A 26449-nucleotide genomic window follows, 5' to 3' on the forward strand; every position below is an offset into this window, starting at 1 on the left:
TTATAACACAACCTCAGAATTTCATTATTTTGCATTATGTTCATGATGACTGAGCGATTCTGATGAGGACACCAAAGGCACTTTATAGTGATATTGACCCAGATACTACTTCAATGAGTATTTTAATAATTCCTGCAGGTCTGCCACTTATAATGCGGGAAATTCCCCCGCAAACATTGATTCACTTTAGCATGTAGATTGTATGAGTAGCCTAAATCAATCCACACAGATTATAAAATCAAATCAATCATTTTAAAACTTTCTCCAAGACGCAATTTCACAAACCGCGTGAGTGTTCAGCGGTGATGCGTCTTCTCTCTCTCTCTCTGAATGTGTTGGACAAGGCAAGCGTCGAAACTACACATTCGCGTTTAGGAGTCGGGACACGATGGAATTGTCACTTGTACAATCGGGCCAGCATTGCATCGTAACTAAAGTTTATCATTTTAATTTCTTTTTAAGTTTTATCAGTTTAAACATTCAAGCTGAGAGAGTTTATGGCATCGGGAGGGGCGGATGTGCGCGTGCGTCATTCAGAACACAAGACAAAATAAGAGCGTTCTTTCAAAACAGAACATGGCAAAATAATTCAATTAATTGCACAGCCCTAGACAAGATCCAAGAATCCTCAAATCAGCTCCATCACACAGAACAGAGAGAGATTATACAGTCTGAGTCTGTCCATTACTGTATCAATATTATATTTAAAGCAGTTTACATATGAAGCGCAAGAGAATGACTTTCAACACTGTAGGCAAATATATCCATAAAATCACTAAATGAAAATAAATCTGGCTTTTTATATGTAAAAAAACACATTTTAATCTAAACATGATTATGTCACTATAAGTGCTCAGAGTTTTTTCTCTGTTTTCTGAGAAGAAGAAAATAAAACAATGAACAATCCTCTGTAAGTTTCTGCTATTGTAAATATTGCTGCAGATTGGCTCTAAACTCATCAGTATTTTATTCTAATATTGTCGGCATCTCTATTTCCTCTGGGTGCTTCGAGTCCTTCCTCCCTGCAAAATAAAAGCATTGACTGACCTCTCGTATGTGTTTTTATCATGATTGCAGATTGTTCCAGATCAGATGAGTGTGAATCATCAGATTGTGTGCGGCTCAAAACTCACCAGCTCTTCTTGCACAGATGATCTGAAGAAGAATCACAGTAGGAGCAGCAAACACTGCCATCTCAACAATAATCACAATCACTGCAGGAAACATGAGAGGAAGAAGAGAAACTGTACATGACTGAAGTCAAGGGTATTCAACTATCAACAGTTATTGATGAAGCATTTACAGACTGACTTATAGTTTAATGTTATAAAGCTGTCAGTATAAATGAACGTGTCGTACCTCTGTATAATGATCCAGCAGTCACACTGACTTCAGTTTCTGATGCTGTATCAGCTGGATCTGTGGATCACGTCTGTTAGTTCAGTTCAACACATAATGCCACATATACACAACATCATCATCACATAATACTGGAGCTTCACATCACAGAAATGATGAATATGTGCACGAGTCTGTCATCTATTATCTTCTTACTTCACTCTCAAGCTCGCCATTCACCAAAAATAAACCTATTTATTATTTAACATCATATTTTCATATCGATCATGACCTGCAGTTTGTGTTCCATCATCACAGTTTACAGTGGCAGTAGTTGAGAAGAGACTGTACTGTATTACTGTATTACTGTATTACTGTGTTACTGTATAATCTATTCCTGGTTTATATGAGAGTGAAACACAGTTGAGCTTCTGCAAATAAACCTTCAGCTTGAGTGAAGGACATAAGCCTTATAATTCCTAAAGCCGACCTCCTACATGGGTCATACTAGGCTTTAATACACTCGTCTGATTTATGCAATATATCATGTATGACCCATGTAGGAGGCCAATATTGGGGATTATAAGGATTGTTATGCAGTTTATTACTTTGACCACTAATATTTTACAACTCCGAAACGTATGAAGCCATCAGAAAGAGTAGAGCCAATCTGTGGAAGTTTCCACAAATCTGTCAGAAAAGAGTGTTTTCTCACCTGAATACTTGACAGTGTATCTGACTGAGGTCTCCAGTTGATCTCCGCGAGTAAGCTGACATCTCCACTCTCTGTTGTCATCTTCATTCAGGAGTGTTGTAGTCAGAGTGAGGATGAGACAGCGATCTAGAGCTGATGATGATGATGATAATATCTGATATCTGGAGTCTGTCTTCAGATCAACACCAGCCTGATTCACCCACAACAGCTCAAGTCCCTCATAACTGACCAAATCATCACAGGATAATCTATAATCTGAATACAACTGACAGGAGAGAGTCACAGAGCGGCCTGGACTGATCTCAGTCTGTGAGGATGAAGATGATGATGAAGATGATGATGATGATGATGATGATGGAGACACTGAAACTGAACACAAGACACAAATCACAGACTCTTCAATCATCATCTGAGTTTAAAGGGAGAATCTGCCCTTTTTAAATTGACCACATAATCATAAACTTACCATGAAGAACATGCAGAGAAACATCAGCATCATCAGGTCGTTGTTCTCTGCCATTCACATATTGTCTGCAGCTGTATGTTCCATAATCTTCTTCTCCTGTGACGTTCTTGATGTTCAGAGAGCAGTCAGACTCCAGACTCAGTCTCTCATGTCTCTCTGTGTCTTTATTCTTTATCCCTCCAGTAATCAGTTCAACTCTCCCTGATTGTCTGTCAAAGTAGATCCATGTAGTTGATTTGCAGTCAGAAAGAGCTTTATTACAGGACAGAGAGACATTTTCACCAGGACTGATGAACACATCCTCTCCACTGGCTCCTGAAACACAGTATATCTCAGTGATCATTATGATATATATTAATAAATGAAACATAAAACACACCAGCATAAAAAGCAGAAGTTTTAAATCATAGTATTTTTCCTGACTTAAAGCAAACAACACACTCTCCAGAATAAACTATTAGTCTTTATCAGAGAGCTGTTCAAATCACTGACACACTCTTAATATGAAGATAATTCTCCATCATCAGATGTTTGAGTGACACTATGTCCAGTATCAGGAATAATACAGTATGATCTGTGTGTATCAATACACAACTCTGAGATCACAACGTGAATGTGTGCAAGAATAAACTGAGCATGTTCAAATGAACTCTTTCCAGACTAATTCCACTAAATGTCTTTAGAGAAAATACAGATTTCTTTACCTGTGAGAAGTGAAGAGAGAATGATCAGTCCCAGCAGACACAGATCACACTTATCAGCCATTTTCTGTTTCTGTCAGTCTTCCTCTTCATTATATATAGTTACAGCTCCTCCTTTAAACATCATCAGCTCCTCCTGTGGTTATTCACTTCCTCTCATCTGACCAACCAACCATCACTGGAGAAATAAACATAAAGCCTATTGTTGCAGTGCATGATGGGAACCACCAATCAAAGCTCATCCATGTCTCCCAAAATAATCATTATTGCTAATATAGCATATAACTGTTGAGCTGAGTGAACCTGAAGGTAGTGATGGTGAGATGAAGCTTCATGAAGCTTTAAAGCTTTCCAGCCTGATGTGTGTAAAAGTGGTTGATTTCTCCAGGTTTGGAATGCACACAGCGACACCTGCTGGTCAATGCTGATATCATGCAGAACAAATCCTCAGTGGTGTGTTATGGAGATTAATTTGACTTCATGCAGGGCTGCCAATGCTGAGAATCAGGCAATCGACACTTTTCACTCGCTCTCACGACACATCCAGTTTCTCACGCAGAGGAAAATCATGAAGCAAAGAGGACTGACACAGACAGACAAGGTTACTATTGATATGAAACACACTCTCAGCTCTCAGATTCTGTCCATTTTATCACGAAATTCAACAATAAATACGGTTTAGGCGCTTGTAGATGTGACGTGACAGATCTCTGTATCTCCTGCACCGATCATCTCTTACTCGTGACTACTAGTTAATAGCAAATAAACAGGAATGAACAATAGGTGTGTTGAAAGATACAGTACAACTTACCGAAATGTAAATCCCTCATACATAATATCGATCAGTCAGTGTTTTTCACCCGCGGAAGAGCTCAATAACAGCTGGAGAACACTATAACCTACACGTGACGCTACATTTACCTCAGGAACATTAATGACCATAGCACGCTAGTTGGCTAGAAAAATAGCTATTTTGCTAAATATGTGCACTATATTACATATTTATTATATTTTTTACATATTTATTTTTATTAAAAAAAAAATTACATATTTTTTTACATATATCGTTAAAATATTTTAACATTATAATAAAACCCCTATTATATTTCATTTGAGTTGTTATTTTTAACCTTTAATAATAATAAAAGCTGACAGGGCATTATATTTACAGCATTAGGTGAGATATGCTTTTTTCTTGAGAAAAATGAACATGTATCTGTACCTAATATTTATCTAAATTAATCAATATTGAATCAAAATCAGATTCAAATCACAAGAAATTTATTGAAAATGTGTGCCAAGCAATAATAAAAACAGTAACCTACCAGTTATTGTACCATGTAAACATTGTAAAAATATTTTTAGTACTTTTAGAGAACAACAGAAACTTTCCATATCATATTCTTCTGATGACGACATTTTCACATTCAGATCGTTAATCGACTTTATTACGTGTTAGAAAGCAAAGGATTAACAGCTCGGATCAGTATGGTTTTCGACCAGCTAGATCCACCTTAGACACATTAATAAGATTAGAAACTGATGTAAAAACGGCTCTAGCAATGAAAGAGGTGTTAGTGGCAGTATACTTTGACATCGAAAAAGCATACGATATGATGTGGAGAGAAGGATTGCTATTAAAGTTGCAAAGAATTGGAATTGAAGGAAGATTTTATAATTGTGTTTTAAGTTTCTTATTTGGACGGTTGGCAATACATTATCTCAGATGGTGAATGTAGAAAATGGAACACCACAGTCCTGTATTATTTAACATAATGATCAATGATATATAGGCTATGAAGGAATTCATCCAGGAATTAAAACAGCATTATATACAGATGATGGAGCAATGGGGAAGAGGGGAAGAAATGTTAAATATAAAGTGCAAAAAATTCAAGAAGCAATTGAGATTGTAGAGAAATGGTCAGTGGAATGGGGATTTAGACTCTCTATATCCAAAATGTGTTGTAAGTTTTTTACTAAAAAGAGGATTGCAGAAAATATTAAACTTTATTTATATAAACAGCCACTAGAAAGGTTATCAAATTTTAAATATTTAGGTTTATGGTTTGACTCCAAATTAACATGGAAAGTTCATGTCAAATATATAGAAGAGAAATGCAGCAAGTACTAAATCTGATGAGATGTATAGTAGGCCAAGAATGCGGGACTGATAAACAATCTATGATCAACATATACTGTGCTCTCTTACGATCCGTTTCGGATTATGGATGCATTATATATGGATCTGCATCAACTAGTATGCTAAACAGGTTAGATTTAACTCAAGCACGAGCTTTGAGATGTATCACAGGAGCAATTAAAACAACTCCAATCTCAGCAATGCAAGTGGAAACAGGAGAGTCCCCATTAGAAATAAGACAGCACAAAAGATCTGTTGCTTACTGGATCAATTTACAAGGGCAGAAACAGGAACATTTTACAAAGGCAATAATAGAGGGGAGTTGGGAGACAATAAACTCAACAGGAACAGGTTTTGCATGGAAAGCAAAGGAATGGGCTACAGGAATGTCGCTAAATAATACATAATTTTTATTAACGGTAACCATTTCCCCAATACCCCCTGGTTTATTAGCCAACCTGAAGTTGATTTACAAACTCATGAGAGTGTTAAAAAAGGACAAATTGACATTAAGAGCTATACAATTGAATATATCAGAACAGTTTATTATGCATTTCTTCCAATATACACAGATGGATCAAGAAATCCAGAGATAGGTCGCACTGGATCAGCATTTTATGTTCCAGAGTTTAAAATAGGAAAATATGGGAGATTTACAGATGGGACTTCAGTGTATACCGCAGAATTGGTGGCAGTTCAGATGGCACTTAGTTGGGTGGAAGAAGTGATGCCAAATAAAGTTGTGATTTGTTCAGATTCAATGGCATCACTTATAAGCCTGCAAACATATCAAACAGTTAGATGTGATATCTATATAGAAATATTGAATATTATGTATAGATTAAGGCAAGCTGGAACAATAATTAAATGTGTTTGGGTACCAGCACATGCTGATATACCAGGAAATGAAAGATCTGATAAAATGGCTAAAGAATCACTTAAACTGAACATCCCTACTATTACAGTTGCATTAAGTAGGATGGAAGTGTAGGGCTGAGCAAATATGGGCAGGACTCTTTACTGCCCTAGTGCTTCAAAAAGCCTTTTAAAGGTTTACATGTGAATTAAACGTGGCACAATGGCCTTCATCATCACAGTATGATAGTGCCTATCTAGTGCAGGGATTCATCAATATGCTGATCGAGGACTGCTGGGACACTCCAGGCACAGGATGGTTCTGTCGGGAGAGACGGAGTCGTTTGCGCCTCAATCACACGTCTGTACCATTTGCTTCACGGGACATATGCTTTCAAATGCATGCTGTCTATTTACTAGTGTGCTCTAATATGTAGAGTGGGTGAAGTGTGGGTGAAGTGCCTGTACACAAAACCATCATAAAATGATCAAAATCCATCCAGTGTTTTTTTTTTTTAATCTTCTTATATGTTTCCTCCTGTCTCAAATCAAGCTGTTCGATATTGTGACGTCACAAAATCGACGCCCCTCCCACGATGTCTGATTGACAGCAGCAATGGAAGCTTTGTCTGCCGTTTCCTATTCATGAGCATTTCCGCTGGTGAAAGGCCATTCTCCAATGCTCTGTAGTTAAGAACAGCCAGGTGTGGATCTTCACCTGTCTCAGCGGCTTTTTCTAGCAGGGGTTTCATGATCTGCACTCCTTTCTCCGCTAAGCCATTGGAAAGCCATAATTTCTTGCAAAGTCCTTAAAGCTCTGACTTTTGAATTGTGGTCCATTATTACAGTTATTGGAATACCGTGACGTGCAAATATGGCTTTTGTTTGCACAACCACTTTCTTCTTTTTAAATTCAGATGCCAGATCATACTTCTGTAGACGAAGCATTGGTCTTTGTTTGCGCGGTGGCACTTCTCCCAGTGGTTTCTTTGACATTGCTATGAGAGGCTTATGATCTGTCTCTAGGATGACTGGTCTTCCGTAAACATACTCATGGAATCTCTCACAGCCAAACACTGCACCTAGAGTCTCTTTTTCTATTTGCGCATACTTTCTTCCCGCAGATGTCATAGTGCGGGATGCATATGCGACTGGATACCACTCGGTGTCATGTTGCTGGAGTAAAACGGCTCCTAAACCCGATTTCGATGCATCTGTAGAGACTTTTAGTGGCTTATCCTGGTGGTAGAATTTTAGAACAGGTTCTTTAGTCAAACTGCTCTTCAACCACAACCACTCTTCAACATGCTCCCTTTCCCACTGCCACTCAGTTTTTGATTCCAACAGGCTTCTTAATGACCTTGTGTTTGCTGACAGATTTGGCACAAATTTCCCCAGGTAGTTTACTAACCCTAAGGCTCTCTGCAGGTCTTTCTCGTCTCTTGGTTCAGGCATTTCCTCAATTGCCTGGATTGTTTCTCTGTCCGGCTGTACCCCTTCTTCAGACAGTCTCTCTCCCAGGTATGTGATTTCTCTAACACCAAACTGACACTTCTTTTTATTCAGTTTAACCCTGTTCTTTGTGTTTGATTCAGGACCCTGCGAAGTCTTGCATCGTGCTCTTCCTTAGTGCGACCCCATACTACTACATCATCAACTCCTACTCCTTCGACTCCGTCGGAAAGCTGCCGCACGGTTCTGGGGAATACTTCTGGAGCTGAGCTGATGCCAAACGCTAACCTTAGGAAACAATGCCTTCCAGATGGCGTGTTAAAGGTGCATAGCTTTGAGTTTTCCTCGTCTACCACTATCTGATAAAACCCGGATGAGGATCCGATTTAGAAAAGTAACGGTCAGTGCCGGTCCCAAGCCCGGATAAATGGTGAGGGTTTTTAATCACTTATGGTGCACTTTGTCACGGTCACCAGCTAGTCACCACCTCCTCACTACATTACCCATCATCCTCTCTGGCCCTCACCTGCATGCACTTACCCGACTCCTTACCTGCACGATACCTACCTGAACAACTTGTCTTCAGTCATCTGCTTCCTTCATCCGTCTTCAGTCATCGCCTCGATCTCCATTTCAGAACAGACATCTATCCTGAACACTGTATTCATCAGTTACTCTCCTGCTTCCATCGCTGCGATCACATACTTCTGCAAATAAACCTGTTGATTACTTTACCTGTGTGAAAAATAAATGAGTGTTTACAACATTCTTGCAGGTGTTTTATCTGTATTTTGTACAGTGAATGGACTCATCAGTGGGAATGCTCATTGTCCACTGTATTAAGCTGCTGTCACTTTGCCTCTGCCCAGGGACTACAGATGAACATTAGCTTGTAGCTATCTCTGGTCTGTGCAACACATTTGTTGTGCAATGTCCCTGTCAAATAAACAAATAAATAAATAAATGTATAATAAGTGCACCATATATGGTATAAATACTTATAAATATAATGTGTATGTATATATGTTATAACATTTAATAATCCATAAGCATTTCACAGATTCTATGTACACTAATTGTATAAAACAATTCTGTCAGTACACCATAAGTTATAAAAATGAACTAGATCAATGTGATTAATGCCATTCATAGTTTCCATCCTTATGTTGTGTCTCCCTCTAGTGGGCAGGCAACATTTATTTATTATACGTGTTTTAAACACTTATGAAAATAACATATAATTATGAAATAAATATATAAATATAACATTCATGCATTGCATTTATAAGATTTGGAATTTTTTACTTTTATTTTATAATATTACAATTTGTGATTTTCCATTGGTTAATGTTACTAAATCATGATAACTAGTTTACTGGTTCAATGCGATTATTTTCATTCATAGTTTCCATCCTTATGTCTCCCTCTAGTGGGCAAGCAACATTTATTTAGCAAAACTATGGACCAGAATCAGTAGATTTGGATCGACTCACTGAAGCAAAAATGAGCAAAGTGTCATAGTACTCAAAGCGAGGAAGCAATAATGCAAGTAAAAGTATTTATTTAGAATTCTCAGAGTCAGATGAACACAGAACAAACACAGTGGCAGTTGAGTGGCGCAGGGACCTCGACAGGCAACACAGAAGATGACGGTGGTGAATGGTGGAGTCCGTGACTGGAACCAGATGAAGTAATCCAGAAACAGAGCGAGGAACAAACTGCAACACCAAACGGGAACACCGACTCACGAACACACCAGACTGAAGCACAACGGAGACCGCCAAACAGGAACAGGATACAACACGAGGAGACTTCACAACGATCTGACAATGAGAGGACAGAGAACGTGAGTATATGAAGGCACGTTGATCAGCTGCAGCTGGCGCCGTTAGTGAGCTACAGCTGTCACCACTGATCAGCGGTAATGATCTGGACCACGCCCACACACACACACACACACACACACACACACACAAAGAAATATATTTATCATCCCGGATAGCTAAATAAAAGCTAAATAAGAGAATAAAGGAAAACAAAACCACATTAGAAATTGATACGCAATTTTCTTTGTCTTTTAATGATGTATAGGTTTTGAATCACTTACCAACACAGGCAACACTTTATAATAACCTCAGGATATTAATCATTAGCTGAGCATTAGTAAACAGTTAATTCATCATTCATAAAGCATTAATAGACATTAATAAGCAGTTTATAAATACAGCTATAAATGCTTTGTTAATTGTATTTTCATACTTTATTAATTATTAATTTATCATTTCTAAAAGAAGTATTGCATTATTTACACACCAGTTGTTTAGGAGTTGTCAGTGGTTCATGATAAGTAAATGATAAATGTAGCACACGGCGGGTAGCACTCGTCTCAGTTACTAGCTCGCTATAAAAGCAAAACTATGGACCAGAATCAGAAGATTTGGATCGACTCACTGAAGCAAAAATTAGCAAAGACGATCGTAAGAAAAGAATAAAACCAATTAACCACTCAGACCACTGGAATGCAGCTAATTAATGAAAAGGTAAGTGTGTTTTTCTATTTGTTTGTTCTTTTGCATGAGTTGTATCTTTTAAGAATGAAAGAAAAACTAAATAAAAATAAAAAGATAACAGTAACACACAGTATTTCGAATAAATGATAAACACAGAAACACAGAGTCAAAATCTTCCAATATCAATTTCTAAAATTCAACCTCAAGTTTCTCAATTTCAAGTTCAATGTCTTGGTTTCAAATTCCAAAAAATTACTGAGTAGGAAAGTTTATTAATTTTAAGTTTATTATTAATTAATTTTAAATTTAAAAGTTAATTTTGTCTATTTTTGTCTAATAATATGTAAAAATATGTTGATGCCACAAAGCAGGATGTTATAGTGGAGAGCGTCTTGTATGTAATGCGTGTGTGTGTGTGTGTGTGTGTGTGTGTGTGTGTGTGTGTGTGGTATATTGTGCTGTGTTTGTGGAACCGTACACGCATTGATGCTCAACATGAATGAAGTTCCTAACGGATAAATAAAGTTCTTTGAATTGAATAGTTTCCTGTAATCATTGCTTCAAATCTAACATTGTAAATCACTCTAGTTAGCTGTTATTTTGTTGTTTGTTTTGTGTTTTTATGAAATGCTGCCTAATTATCAATGTCAATTTTCTTCACTTTTAACTTTAGATACTTAGATAGTAGAACTTTAGATTAGAGGAATTTCTTCGGTTATTTTTTGTATATTTTATGTACTTTTGTATTTTGTAATTCGCAATTTATCATTATTATTACTTTTGAGATGTCCTGTATATGTCAGTTGTTTCTATTTGTGCATAAAGGAGCTTAATAAAGCTTGGCCTTGAGCTTGAGCTTGAGCTTGACCTTGAGCTTGACCTTGAGCTTGAGTTTGACCTTGAGCTTGACCTTGACCTTGAGCTTGACACCGGGGGTTATTCTGCTGTATCTTACACAAGCGGCTCATTCTGCAGTGGAAACTGTGAACATACACTGTGCAGAAACAGTGTCCACACACACACACACACACACACACACACACACCCTTCCTTCTTCACGCTGGAGGAAGATGTTGAAGACAACAGCAGTCCAGAACTTTCTAAAGAACACTTTTAAACTTTTAGCACAAACATTGGATTTATCATCTTCCCAAAGTCAGACTCAAGAGTTTTGAGTCTGGAAATTAAATATTTTTTAAGTAAAAGTCATTCTAACCCTGAGCTACTGTGTCTGTTGTTTTCTTCTTACACCAACATGTTCTAGTTTTTCGCAGATTTGGATAACAGAAGGCTCTACATTACCCATGAGCCTTTACATTAACCATGAGCCTCTACATTACCCATGAGCCTCCACATTACCCATGGGCCTCTACATTACCCATGAGCCTCTGTCACCATTGTTACAGAGACACAACTAGCACAGCTTGATTACTTTTATATTTCAGATTTTAACAAGAAAACACCTCTGAAGTCAAACTGCACGTTAGTTACATATTCTGGCCACATGATGGAGACAAAGGGTAAAGTAAGGCTTAAATGTGGTTACAAAGACAATGAGTTTGACCTAGAACTCCAAATTGTAGAAGAGGATTCACCAGCAATCCTAGGAAGAGAAGCAGCTCAAAACTCGACTGATTAAAAGAGTGTATAAAGCAGAGAACAAAGACCAAACTGACATTCTGAGTGAATACCAAGATGTGTTTGCTGGTTTAGGATGTGTACCAGGACTGCCCCACATACAGCTCAACCCAGATGTTGCTCCAGTCTTAAGACTTAATTTTGTCTTCAGGGAAATCCTGGAAAACTTGAAAAACTCAATGTATGCATTTCTGTCCTACCCAATCAGAAAACTCCTTTTCTCACAACTCCTTTTCCTCTGTTTCCAGGTACGAAACGATGGGATGGCTCGCCAGTCCAAACCCGGGATAAGAGTCCACAGCCAGGACAGGATTCAGGATCACAGTCCAAACCCGGGATAAGAGTCCACAGCCAGGACAGGATTCAGGATCACAGCAGCAATTTTTCAGACACTCACAAAAGAGAAAAATAAAACACAAGAACAAAACCCGGCCTTGCAAAAACAAAGCCAAAACAATCATCAGTAACTCATTCAAATAAACAGTTTCTAATGACCAAAATGTCTGTTTCAATTATTTGGATATAGGCAACACATACATGCTAGTCACCATGTGCTTGATTAACACACTAGAGTCTGTGTACAGAGCTAGCAAAGCTAGCAGCGCATGGCACACACTTCACAACAGAAAAAATATAATCTTTCAAACATTTAAACATAACTATACGCACTCACAGATTGTATTAGAAAACATTTAAAGCATTTTCAAACATTTTTTATATCACTCATCACTTTTTCAAATGTATTTTTCACATTTAGAGTCCAAAAACAGTATCCACATTACCTAAATACATCTCTAATGAAGAAACTGGTACTCACCAAAGAGAAATATAAATCAGAGACAAAAAAGGTATTTTCTCAAAGAAAAAGATTTAGTTCAGATCCTATGTCTTTTCTTCTCGTCGCGTTCAGATTCACATCGCACTCTTCTCAAAGCGTGGGCTTTTTAAAGATTTAATACCTCATAAATCTACTTCTCAACTTGTTAATAATCTATTGCTGGATTAATCGCATCTGCTCTCACTCTCGTGTCGTTCGTAATCGACTAACCGGTTAGTAAATAATGCAATACTTCATTTAGAAATGATAAATTGATCATTAAAAAGTAAGAAAATACAATTATTAAACACATTATAGATATGCTTATAAATAAAAAATAAAGCATTTATAGCTGTATTCATAAACTGCTTATTAATGTCTATCCATGCTTTATAAAAGATAAGATTAACTGTTTACTAATGTTTAACTAATGATTAATAGAGTGCAGTTATTATAAAGTGTTACCGAAACACAATTCAACTTTAAAAGCGTAAGAAAGAAAAAGAAAGAAAAATAAACAAGAAAGAAATCCGCACTTGTTAAATATGTGGCAGTGTGTGCAGTGTGTGTGTGCGTAAGAGTGGACTGTGCGCGTCTATGAATGTTCCACCAAGCCATGGAATTTGGGAGTACGGTGCAAAATACTCCAGTCCCGTCCCAAACCGAGGGTAACACCCGTTAAGTGTTCTCCACGCTTGTAAACTGAAAGTCAGTGATACATTTTTATTTATTTTTAGAAAATGAGCGATCGTTTCGCTAGATAAGACCCTGTTCCTCAGCTGGGATCGTGCAGAGCCCTTTGAAGCACTTCAGAGCCCTTTGAAACTGCATTGATTTGGACTTCAACAATTTGGTGACCGTTGAAGTCCATTGTGTGGAGAAAAATCCTGAAATGTTTTCCTCAAAAAACTTAATATCTTTTCCACTGAAGAAAGAAAGACATGAACATCTTGGATGGCATTGGGGTGAGTAAATTATCAGGACATTTTCATTTTGATGTGAACTAATCCTTTAAGTAATGGGGGAATGTAGTGTTTGTGTATTAGTCAGGAGATGGCGCTGTAGTCCACATGTTGTCACCTATAAAAGGTGTAGAGTAAGAGTTGAAGTGTGTTGTACATGCTGACCATTATGTAACATCTGGCACTGTTGGATTGCTTTAGGATTTTAATAAATCTTTAAGAACTGAGAACTTTCTTGGCCTCATGCTTACCAGGATTTAAACATTACAACATCAGCAATTGCTGGTATACTGGAAATCTCTGAACACATCTAGTGTGTGTAATCAGAAATGTCCTGTATCTGATCATCTCTGTGCATCTCAAGTGTATGGACGTGTCCAGGGTTTTCACACACCTTAAGTTTCACTGAAATTTCAAATATCCTAAAAGGAATTGGATTGGATGAAACCCGCCAATAGCGCGCCAGGTGGATAAGCCAGTTTGTGATTGGTCCCCGCAGATTTGTAACGGAAGCAGGATAGAAGAATGTACAGGTTTAAAGCCTGAGCTGGAAAAAATGAAAATAAACTGAAAATACTCACATATTACACATACACTCCTTTATAAACGAATTACTCAAAGTGGGCTTTAGCTCAAATATTGCCCTTCTCTTTCAACATAGACATTTAATAAACAACATGTTGACTAAATTCAGTTTGTTTAAACCAGTATTTAACTCAATTTGACATTGATTAAAACACACACACACACAAAACATGGATCCATTATACACAGCATGTGCTCAGAAACACAAGAGACCAATAGAGCGAGCGGGGGCCCTGGGCAAAGTTAATCAATGAGGCCCTTTATATATATATATAAATAATATGTTTTATATAATATATACGATTTTTTTCTTCATTATATTATTATACAAAATTCAAAAAGTAGTCAAAACAGAACATCTAACATTATGTGCTTATTTACAACATTATGTGCTTATTTCTTTAATTAACGAAAGGTCAATCTTCATCTTTATAACAGAAGATACAATACAATACAACAATCTTCAAGATACAGTAGATCTTCAAATGTGTAACAGATTGTCACCTTAAAAACAGTCATTTGCGTGGTGGAACAAGCAATGCTAAATAGAAATATATAGTTAGCATCTTAATTTAATCTTTGTTTTATTATTTTATTAGTTCATTAACTAATTGTAAACTCAACAAATGTAATGTAAAGAGCTGGATACTTATTACTAATTAAATAATGTCAACTATAGTAAATGTATTGATTAGAGTTGCCATAGACTACAGATTTTTCTAGTCGACTAATCGCACGTTTATATTAATTTCTGCTTAAACACTGGGTGCATGGAGGAATATAGCCTATTCTGCACTCAAGCGCATGCAGAAATCTTGCTGCAAAAGCAGGCTAATGATAATAAATATGTCTTAAAACATATTTAAATGTGTCTTATAAAATAACGAGGCATTTTAATTGTTTATTAATAAACTAGTGTTTTCTAAATCAGTGTCGGCTGCAAACATATCTCCATACATCTCCGCTGTAAAGTGGATGCGCCTTTTGAAAGAAATGCATCTTTCATACGGATTACATAATCAGATGATATTTGCTTTCGATTAGATTTTTTTCGTTTAAAATTGGACATATCAAGCTTTATATAGATATATATTATGTGTTTCTGTTTATTTTTGAGACGCGCTCCAGTTCACGGAGACCATGAAAGCGTGCCCTGATTGTTTTATTAGTAGTATTAAGATTCAGCTTGTGTCAAAATGATTGATGGCTTTTTAATTAATTATGATTGATGGGTTTGACCTTTTGACCTTAATAATTTCAACATTATACTTTTGAGTATACATTCATACATTGAGGTAGTGAAGAAAATGATAGACCAGCATTACATACATAAAGTAAAACAATAACGATATTTACAGATGGTCTAACCAGAATAGAAAATCGCGGCAGGCTATCATGTTTTGCTCTAGGGTAAAGCTGACCAGACTTTCAACTATTCCACCAATGTCAGTTTTTGCATTTTTTGATAGCAGCGACACACAGAGATCTGTTACAAATGTACACATACAGAGTATTTCGGTGACTCCGAACTCGTCACTACATACACACAACACATCCAGAACTTTTCTGAGGATTACGCCGATCGGCTCTTTGCCGTTAAAAAACATGGGGGTCACATCTGTCCATGAATTTGTCAGGCCTCTTCAACATCCATTTCATTTTTGAGATTTGTTACACGTTTGGTATCCTGAGCACAATCGTTTTTCATATCACATGCAGCATCGATGATCCTGTGCATCAAGCCAACCATCTGGCCTCTAAAATGATCTTTAAACATACAGTCTAGCGTAGACACTCTTTGCCCGTGTCACACTCACACACCTCCGGCTGCTTGTGCACAGCATCGCCAGAACTCAATGGGGAGTCGCTCTCCATCAGGTTTTGCATCGCCATTTCAGAAGTTTTTAGATTTTCGAATAGTCCCCTATTTGATGATTAAAGATACTGTTAGTTCCTGGAATCTCCTGAGTGAGTCCTTGCAGCACAATCGTCCAGACCTAGTGCGTTAACGCTCGGAAGTTTGGGTTTTTGGGTCAGAAGCGTGAGTCAAAGAAGCGTAGTTTCAAAGAAGCGGATGTATTTCATTTTGCGCATGCTTTGAGTTAATTTGACCAAATATTAAGATGTTAAAGTTCAGTTATAGCCCTTTAGCGCATTCAAATGTATTGAGTTGAAATTAAAACGTAATATAAATATTGCATAAAACACGTCATTACCGAATTCAGGGTGTTTAATAGCTTCAATAGTTATTAAGCACCAGCTGATTTAAGTTTTTCTTCAAACAGAGACAAGATTAATTTTCTGATAAATCATTGTACACATACATGTGTTTTGTTGTATGCACAGATTTTGAGGGTCACTTTCGTGGCATTTTTTATTTAATAACATACATTTTAACATACAAAACGCACATTTGCAACTCTTGTAAAGGTTTTCTTTCACTGTAGATTAGGTGGTGCAGGCAACAGAAATTTCTACCAGTTTCAGAGTCGGTATGCTCCGGTGAAAACTGTGTGACTTGTGTGAACTTTGATGAGGCCGAGAACAATAGCGCTGTTCAACATGCGGTTCAATAACAATGTTCTAAATACATCTCTTATAAAGAAACTGGTACTCACCAAAGAGAAATATAAATCAGAGACAAAATTTTTTTTATTTTCTCAAAGAAACAGATTTAGTTCAGATCCTATCACGTCAGTTGTCTTTTCTTCTCGTCGCGTTCAGATTCACATCGCACTTTTCTCAAAGCGTGAGCTTTTTAAAGAATTAATACCTCATAAATCTACTTCTCAGCTTGTTAATAATCTATTGCTGGATTATTAAACAGTTAGTTCTCCCTCAAATCACTCAATCGCATCTGCTCTCACTCTCGTGTCGTTCGCAATCTCTCTACATTTCTGCTTGTGCGCAATCTTCTGGAACTCTCCAACAGGGGGCGGGGCTAACCTTTCACCCCACCAATCAGGAGTCAGTTCAGGAACCTTCTCTTTCTATTGGGATTACAACATCAGCAATTGCTGGTATACTGGAAATCTCTGAACACATCTAGTGTGTGTAATCAGAAATGTCCTGTATCTGATCATCTCTGTGCATCTCAAGTGTATGGACGTGTACGGGGTTTTCACACACCTTAAGTTTCACTGGTATTTCCAATATCCTGAAATGCACCGTGATGCAACGCAACCCGACGCAGAACCATAAAACGGCCACGACGCCGTAGGAGTGATGGCGTAGCTACGCCGTGGAGTTAACGCAGATGCATAATCAGGCCTTTAGGCTCGTAATGAGGCAAGTATGTTATACAGCAACATATAAAGTATTAAACCCTCTTAATCCTAATGCTTGGTAAAATAGTGAAAGAGACATCCCATTGTATGACAAACCTGTCTAGGAACACTATGATTCTCACTATCTCTCAGCTAATCAATGAGTACCTGAAAGAATAATCTTGGGTTTAAAACATATAGGATATTACCACAGAAAACACTGAGCTACACAAATACATGGCATGTGATGGAACAAACACAAGAACACCATAGCTCAGTTTCCTCCTTTTGTTTTATGCAAAAATCACATAACATTTGAACAACAAACATGAAAAATAAAAAACCCAATTTGAAGAAAACCCCCCCGGGTAATAAAGTCAATGGTCTGTGATAACGTACTCGGTTACCTAACGTAACCTCGGTTCTCTCTAGAAGAGGGAACGAGTATTGCGTAAGTTGCTTACGCTACGGGTAAAGTTGTCTTTTCTCGAGATCTGAAGCCAAAAAATTATCCTTTTTTGTATTTATTGTCAACGCAGTGCGGCAGCCAGCAGACCACAGCAGTCTGTATAAGCGTGCTCATTGGCTGCCCTGAAGCAGCCTACCAGTGAGCCCGTGTGAAGTCACACCCAATGAGCCTCAGCCCGCCAGAATGGGTGTGGCTAGCGTGTATAAAAGAGGGGCTCACAGGCTGAAATTCTGGTTTTCATAGACTGAAGCGAATAAGCTCGTGGCGCGACACGGCAGGTTACGCAATACTCGTTCCCTCTTCTAGAGAGAACCGAGGTTACGTTAGGTAACCGAGTACGTTCTCTTATGAGAGGTTCTCTCGTATTGCGTGAGTTGCTTACGCTACGGGAACCCTTTGTCAACGCCGTGCATGCCGAGCATCCACTGCATGAGTCCCAGGGGAGCCCGGGGAACACAACATGCGGGAACAGGCGGCCAGCAACGCAGGCCAGCACATGTCATAAGCACTTCATAGGAATACAGAGCGGCTTCGCCGGTCTATGTATAGAGAGTATAACCCCTAGCGCAGCTGAGTGGAGAATAGGCGGCCAGCAACGCGGGCCAGCACCAGTGCACAAGCGCGTGATGGGGGAAATACAGAGCGGCTCCGCCGGTCTGTATATAGAGAATCTCATCCCTTAGTGCAGCTCACCAGAAAAGCTAGTAGTACACGAAAGTAGTCTGCACATTAACGACTGGGCAGAAAATACAAATCGCTTAAACTGATAACAGTTTAGCCTGCAAGGTGGGAACTTCCAGATTATAAAATCTCACGAATGTAGACGGGGAGGCCCAGCCTGCCGCCATACAAATGTCGTGAATAGAAATTCCGCTGGACCAAGCCCACGATGAGGCCATGCCTCTAGTCCCTTAGCTCATATGTTTAGACGCTCAAAAATACTCAAGCACCATCCTGTGAGTGGGAGGGTGCGAGAGGCGGGTTTGCTTTCTGTATGTAAGAAAGCTGGCCGCGAGCTCGGAGAAGTGAACAGCATAACTTTTATCTGCCGCCAGACCCGGATTCGAACTCAGGTCTCTGGCGCGAAAGCTTAACGTTCCGCCACTGAGCCACAGGGGGAGAACACATAAACTTTTGGTAGCGCGAGCTTATAAGCGAGCGTCATGTTATGTGTCAGCGTTCGTTTGCAGGCGTGCGTGTATTATAACAGGCTCGTTTACTGCAATATTAGTATTTCCAGCCGCCTGAACTTAGAGGGGACTGAGAAATGTGTGAGAAATGGAGGTTGGTCCGGTCTTGGCAGGACCAAACACCTCTTTTCTCCTTTCGCCGGTGAGTGACGCGCGCGAACGGGGCGGGGTAGCGTAAAGGAAGCTAGCCCGTGACCGTCCGTTACTGACATCCCTTGTGAGCGGCGCCGTTTGTGCGGCTCGAACAGAGGGGGAGAGCGCGTGTTTTGTGTCAGCGTTAGTTTGCAGGCGTGCGTGTATTATAACAGGCTCGTTTACTGCAATAAAGGTATTTCCAGTCGCCTGAGCTAACGAGGGGACTGAGAAATATGTGAGAACTGGAGGTTGGTCCGGTTTCGACGGGACTAAACACTCTTTTCTCCTTTTGCCAGCGCCAGTGACCGTGCGCTTTCTGACCTCCCTTGTGAGCGGCGGTTTGCGCGGCTCGAACAGAGGGGGAGCGCGAGGAAGCTAGATCAGATGGTCCGCTTCTGCCAACCCTTGTGAACGGCGCAGCTGCGCGGCTCGAACAGAGGGCGAGAACGCGAGGAAGCTAGCCCCGTGACCATCCGCTTCTAACGTCCCTAGTGAGCGGCGCAGTTGTGCGGCTCGAACAGAGGGAGAGAGAGAGAGCGGGGAGAGAGGTGCGAGGCATTTGAAACAACGCCTCGTAGGAAATTTCTCTTTTAGACAGAATGTGTGTCGCAGCCGCGAACACACACAGCAGAAAAAGGATATGACGCCGGATAACGTAGCAGGCACGGCAGGCTGAAGGTGGCGAAGACGACCGGCTTCTCCAGGCGCTGTCCTAAGCTTGCTGGTCGCTGAATTCAACGGCGGCGGCTTCTCTCAGAGTCCAGCGATGCGTAGAGCTTCGCTGAAGACATGAAAATCTGAATTTCAGCCTGTGATCCCCTCTTTTATACACACTAGCCACACCCATTCTGGCGGGCTCATTGGGCGTGACGTCACGCAGGGCTCACTGGTAGGCTGCTGCAGTTGCCGCAGGGCAGCCAATGAGCACGCTTATACAGCCTGCTATGGTCTGCTGGCTGCCGCACTGCGTTGACAATAAATACAAAATTAAGGATAATTTTTTGGCTTCAGATCTCGAGAAAAGACAACTTTACCCGTAGCGTAAGCAACTTACGCAATACAAGAGAACCTCTCGTAAGAGAACCTGAGTGCACTCTTTTGTTGGTTTGGCTCTGTTAGCAGGCCTGCATTAATTTGTTGGCGTGCTTAATGTTGGAGCTCAACAATACCTATAAAAAAACAACAATACCTCCTGGCGTGTAGTGAAAAGCTCAGATCCTACCGCGTCTGTAACACTCTCTCTTGTCAGACGAACTCCATTTGCAAGCGGCACAGCGAGGGTTAAACAGCTTCATCCGTCCAGCACCGACAGCCAAACAGTCCCCAATGACGAAAACGTCTGCGTCAGCCAGCGAATCTCTTCCCGATATCGTCTCCTCTCGTCCAGCAGGCAAACGATGTGTCTGCGGTCACTTCCATGACCGTGTCACAGTAACGTTACCGCAAAACCACAAGCTAATTTAGCCCGAGAGGCTAACAGGTCTAAGCTCGCGTCACAGTCCAAAAACACACACCTCTGGTGGTATTTCACTTTCCCTCAGTCACAAACTCCTACACAGAGAGCACGGTTTCTGATAAAACAAATAATAGTCCAACTTAAAGCGTTAAGCCCACAAACTCTGTGTTAATAGCAGACTAGCCCTCGTGCTCAGTCTCGTGCTCAGTTTCTTTTTTTTACTTTTTTCCCTTCACTTCCCGTTTCTGTTCTCGTCCTCTTCTCTCGCGGGATTTCACATAGATTGATTAGTGAGCTTTTCCTATGTAATGAACCATCCTTAAAACATTTTGAAGAAAAACACAACTTAACTGTTAAATTACCAGGGCACATCTGAACAGCGCAGAGATAATTAAAGCTGCCGTCGGCACCCCTGGAAGATGGAGTGTACTTAGCCAAAATTTTGAATGTTTACAACTCTCATGCCCCTCCCCCACTATCAACGAATACCCTCCCATCGAGTTCGTGCTCGTCAGTGCGTGTGCACCAGATTTTCTGTGAATGCGCCCGTCTCATCAGCATCGATCAACACCATGGAGTACTCGGAGATATGCTGCCCTGGCTAATCTACCCATAGATTGCAATTGCTAACGTCATTTATACTCTAAATGAGCTTATTTATTATTCCGCCATCACTCTTCGTTACTGTGCGAAGTTCAGGCGTGTGCATGTGATTGTAACGTGCGCGTGGGGGAGTGGGATCTGTGGCGTGTGCACCATGGTGTGCACGACCTGTGATTGACAGTCAGATCTCACACCCCCCTGCGCTGATTGGACCCGATGATCCGGGAGCGGTGGATTTTTGCAAAACAAATAACATGCTACAGGTGGAGTTAGAAGCTCGGGTTTTTTCTAAAACTACCTTATTTATGTTGTTCTGTCGGATTATAGTGTCAATTTCACTGAATATGATCAAAAAATGTTTGCCGACGGCAGCTTTAAAGCCCCACTAGGTAAGATTTCCGTTTTGGTCAAACAACGACCCCTACAGTCGCTGTGGAATACTTGTAATTAACGTTACTGTCGTAAATACCACTCACGCAGCAGTCTCTTCACTCACGGCCTGATCCCCTGTATACCGGTCCCTGTTCAGTCGGATGGAAGCTATAACGAGTGGAAATAAGGTGTGGCCTGCGCGCGCCCTGTTGAACTGGCAGTCTGTATTGTATGTGCGCCTCGAACACCCCGTAAGCGGGTTGTTTCTGTTTGATGCTCATTCTTGTCCTATTTTTGTCTATCAAGTAATGCTGTGGACGGTAGAACATGTGACAGACAGTTACACGAGTTCGATTGGGGAATAAACACAACGCGTTACAAATCGTCGGACATCGAACAAGCACAGCTAGCCTCCGAAGATGTCTAAAGTTACTAATCCATCAACAAGAACGCCAGGTGCTTTTTAGCTCACACCAACCAGTGAAAGCTTGTCCGAGTGATGTACAATATAAGCAATATAACGTTATTTACAAGTCCAACAGCATGTGAGGACGTGTTGTGGGAAGTGAGGTAGCCTTTGCCGTAAAGCAGTCGAATTTTGTAGTTCTTTTTGTGCTGCTCGGGTTACTACCCGAAACCCGAAGTTTTAAAGTACGATTAAAAACGATACAGACCCCGTCAGGCTATGGCAGACGTGTCATTCAACCTATTTTAAGTCGATGTACCATCACAAGAGTCTTGGAAATATACTATGAAGGTTGAAAAGTTACCTAGTGCTGCTTTAAATGATAAATCTTATTGCATATGCATTAAACACTTTATCAACCCAACAAAATACAATAACCCACATATTTCAGAAATAAGACAGAATAAGTGACTGATATTGACTAATATTGGCTGATATTGATCAGGTCATTACACATGTAAAGCAACACTTCACTGTGGCATCGTGTCTCTATACAGCAACTCTAGCAGGATTTAATCACTCAGTTGATCAGAACAGAGGAAGTTAATAACCACAGGAGTAGCTGATGATGTTTAAAGGAGGAGCTGTAACTATATGTGGCCCGGTATGTGAGTTAGTGACAACACCAGACACAGGATGAAAAATCTATGAGGGGATCTTATATTTCAGACTGCACTTGAAACAGCCGCAGCCACACGGGCTAATCTGAGGTACAGAAAGGCCCAGAATCCCCTGCTGCATTTCATTATATAGTCAGGACCTCTTTCACTTGGAAACATCTTTTAACAATGGAAATTTGCATTCAGAGGTTACACCTGTTGGGGATGTGTGACCATGTGTCTAGAGACCACCTTCCTTTGTGTGCCAGTTATCTCTAAACTCTTAAAAATCGTATTACCTTTTGTTTTACTTATTTGGAAATCAGACATTTGTACCAGTCGCACTGAGACATTTCAAATGATACCAAACATGAAAAATACTCTGTGTTAATCACATTAAACTATACATTTTCTTGGGTGAATTCAGATGATCTGAGCGTGAGAGAGAGGGGGTGAGGGGAGAGGGAAGGAGATGTAGATTAGGATAACTCGGAGGTGAGACTTTAGTCTCGCTAGTGCACGATAGTTCAAATTTTAATCTCCAGAGAGGTCCTTTTGTCCTCTCAGGGTCTAGTCGCTCCTCAACCAGACTGTCCGGCATCTCCTAATTTCTCAATTCTTACATGTTCTAAATAAATTTTTTCCCCTTTTTTTACTATAACTAAAAGAACCGAAAAGAATACTGTTAAAGTACTGGATCGATAAGGAGTATCGATAAGAGTAGTAATACCATTAAAACCTTAACGATACCCATCACTAACAAACACTGTGGGCCGTTTTGCTTGTTTAAACTGCAAGTAAAGTGCTTAAAATAAATGTAAACCTCTGGGGTTTTTCCAGTTATATTGCTGCTTGCTTTGACTTGACCAAAACCTCCTAAGTGTCTTTTAAAAGAAACCATGGCTAGGACTGTAGTCTAAAGCATTCATGAGCTGCAATCATTCAAGCTTATGTAATCTTCCAGTGTTTGCTCATAAATAGGGATGACAGGTAAGAGTCCAGTTCATTGCTCTTTTATTTCTCGATTTGTATTTTGTCTAATTCTTGTGTGATTCTGTTTATCCAGATTTGATAGCAGTTGTTTATGATCATCATTCATTGACTTCATACTTAACGTTAAGCATTATTCATATTATAAGCTCTAAAATGCTTATATTATGTGAGCATTTGTAAAGTCCCATTTGTAAAGACTTTATAAAACTGTAAAGTCCACCTGGCCCTGGGTGTGATTTACAGCTTTAAGTAATGGGGGAATGTAGTGTTAGTGTATTAGTCAGGAGATGGCACTGTAGTCCACATGTTGTCACCTATAAAAGGTGTAGAGTAAGAGCTGAAGTGTGTTGTACATGCTGACCATTATGTAACATCTGGCACTGTTGGATTGCTTTAGGATTTTAATAAATCTTTAAGAACTGAGAACTTTCTTGGCCTCATGCTTACCAGGATTTAAACATTACAACATCAGCAATTGCTGGTAAACTGGAAATCTCTGAACACATCTAGTGTGTGTAATCAGAAATGTCCTGTATCTGATCATCTCTGTGCATCTCAAGTGTGTGGACGTGTACGGGGTTTTCACACACCTTAAGTTTCACTGAAACTTCCAGTATTTGTGAACCGCTATCTGAGCATCTGTAAATCGCTGCACGCATCTGTGGATTGTGAAACACTTCTAGCGTCAACATGCAAAAAAAGCCACAGATAAGTGGACTCCACCCACCGCTTACTCAAGCCAATCAGATAACAGCTACACTGCTCCAGAATAAGCAGAGAAAACTAAGGGGGAAAATATACTAAACAATAGCAAGGATCCTCTAGAACAGCGGGAAGAACAAAACACCACTAAAATAGCCAGATTAGACTGACACGACTGACAGAACGGTCAGAGGAGAACCTTGACAGAGAGAAGTGAAGAGAGAATGATCAGTCCCAGCAGACACAGATCACACTTATCAGACATCTTCTGTGCCACAGTGAAGTGTTGCTTTACATGCGTATTGTGAACCGCACTATCTCAACACACATCTGCTCTGAACACAGTTTATAAGATATTCTTTTGCACACGAGAGCATTACTGTTAGTCTCCCTTCCTTATTTTAGCAGTTTCCTGAATTATAAAACAGATTTTAAAAGTATTGTAAAGTAATTATTAGCATCAGCTTGGTAAAATAAACCTGCATTTGCACATGAGCGTCTGTAAAGCAGATATTAACTGTCTTCAGGGAGTTTCTACACATGGATTATAACGTTCTGCTTTACTCTCTCCAGCCTTGAGAAATATATCAGATCCAGACTCCTTTATCAACACTACAAATGCTACAAATGGACTTACAGATACATTACCAGCTCATGAAGGGGAATTCACATATTCCTAACAAACATCTCAGGAAAGGAGACTTATTAAACACAACTGCAGAGGTTTATTAAGAAAATTATAGCAATCATTCAAAATGAAAAAAGATGCTAAAAACAGGAATGAACAGACAAGATCCAAGAATCCTCAAATCAGCTCCATCACACAGAACAGAGAGAGATTATACAGTCTGAGTCTGTCCATTACTGTATTAATATTATATTTAAAGCAGTTTACATATGAAGCGCAAGAGAATGACTTTCAACACTGTAGGCAAATATATCCATAACATCCATATATATGAAAATAAATCTGGTCTTTTTTTTCTATAAACTTGATTATGTCACTATAAGTACATGAAGCGTTGTATGTTTTAGATGGCGCCAATACATAGATATTCCATGGTAGGAGCTGCTGCTGTAGTTCGGCTTGATGTCTTCTCAGAGTTTGAGCTTCTGACTGGAATCAGTGTTGGTGAAGCGACTGGATCTGCAGAAGATGAATGTTCAGACGCATCACCTGTAGGACATTAACATCATATGTTTTAGTAATTTTAGTAGTAATTTATTTCTTCGGTCATTATAAACATTTAAATCATTAGGTCACATGTTATTCAAAGATCCTGTACATAATACAAAAAAAAAAAAAAAATACAAAGAAAGAAAAAAAACAAAATGTGTACATTAGAAAGAAAAAGAAAAATACAAAATGTGTACATTAGGAATTTAAATGCTAAATAATGTCTGACCGAAGGGATTTAGGCTGAAGTCAAGACTTATTTTGCCTAACCCCTTTTACAACTGAGACACTATGTCCCAAGATGACACAATTATACAGTTTCTATAATACCAACGATGGTAACATGTAAGCACAGACCTTAAACTTCACAATCAAAATTATATTATGCATCCTCTTTCAACTTCTTTTCTAATGTTCTTCATTCAAGTGTTCTATACTTTTCCATAATGTTTAACTTATACATTTTCTTGAATGCATTAATAGTTTTAGAGCCCTTAAGTTGAATAAGAAGACCGTTCCATAGATCAACTCCTTTAACTGATAAACACCTCCTCTTAGTATTACTCTTCGCCATGGATTTTTGAAACAGATCAGTTCCTCTAAGGCTGTATCTAGATTCTCTAGTTTGAAACATCTCTTGTAAACAGTGAGGAAGCATGAGATTGTGAGCTTTGTACATCACAACTGCTGTGTAAACATCAACAAGATCATGACATTTTAATATATTTAATCTAATAAAAAGTGGATTTGTTGGAGCAAGGTATTCTGCATAACTAATCACTCTAATTGCTTTCTTCTGCAATAAGAAAATGGGTTGTATATTAGTTTTATAAGTATTC

At 39.3% G+C, this 26449-nt stretch overlaps 1 protein-coding gene and 1 long non-coding RNA gene across 5 annotated transcripts in view; one reads left to right on the forward strand and one right to left on the reverse strand.

The window, feature by feature from the left end:
- The window catches only part of LOC311301404 (uncharacterized protein), a 222389-nt gene that overhangs the window by 93697 nt on the left and 102243 nt on the right, over positions 1-26449 (forward strand). Inside the window, exon 5 of one of the 4 annotated variants that reach the window (XR_014629452.1) lies at positions 12067-12129. The exons of the other annotated variants lie outside the window; for them this stretch is intronic. The gene's annotated coding sequence lies outside the window, so the exon portion shown is untranslated. Of the gene's footprint in view, positions 1-12066; positions 12130-26449 lie in introns of those variants that run through there. 4 annotated transcript variants of the gene reach the window in all.
- On the reverse strand, positions 685-2094 carry LOC311301544. Its single transcript, XR_014629473.1, has 3 exons — positions 2054-2094; positions 1360-1419; positions 685-1022 (listed from the first exon to the last, which is right to left on the reverse strand). It is a non-coding gene; the product is annotated as an uncharacterized lncRNA (long non-coding RNA).

Source organism: Rutilus rutilus, assembly GCF_951802725.1.
Source record: "Rutilus rutilus genome assembly, chromosome: 1".
Lineage (NCBI taxonomy): Eukaryota > Metazoa > Chordata > Actinopteri > Cypriniformes > Leuciscidae > Rutilus > Rutilus rutilus.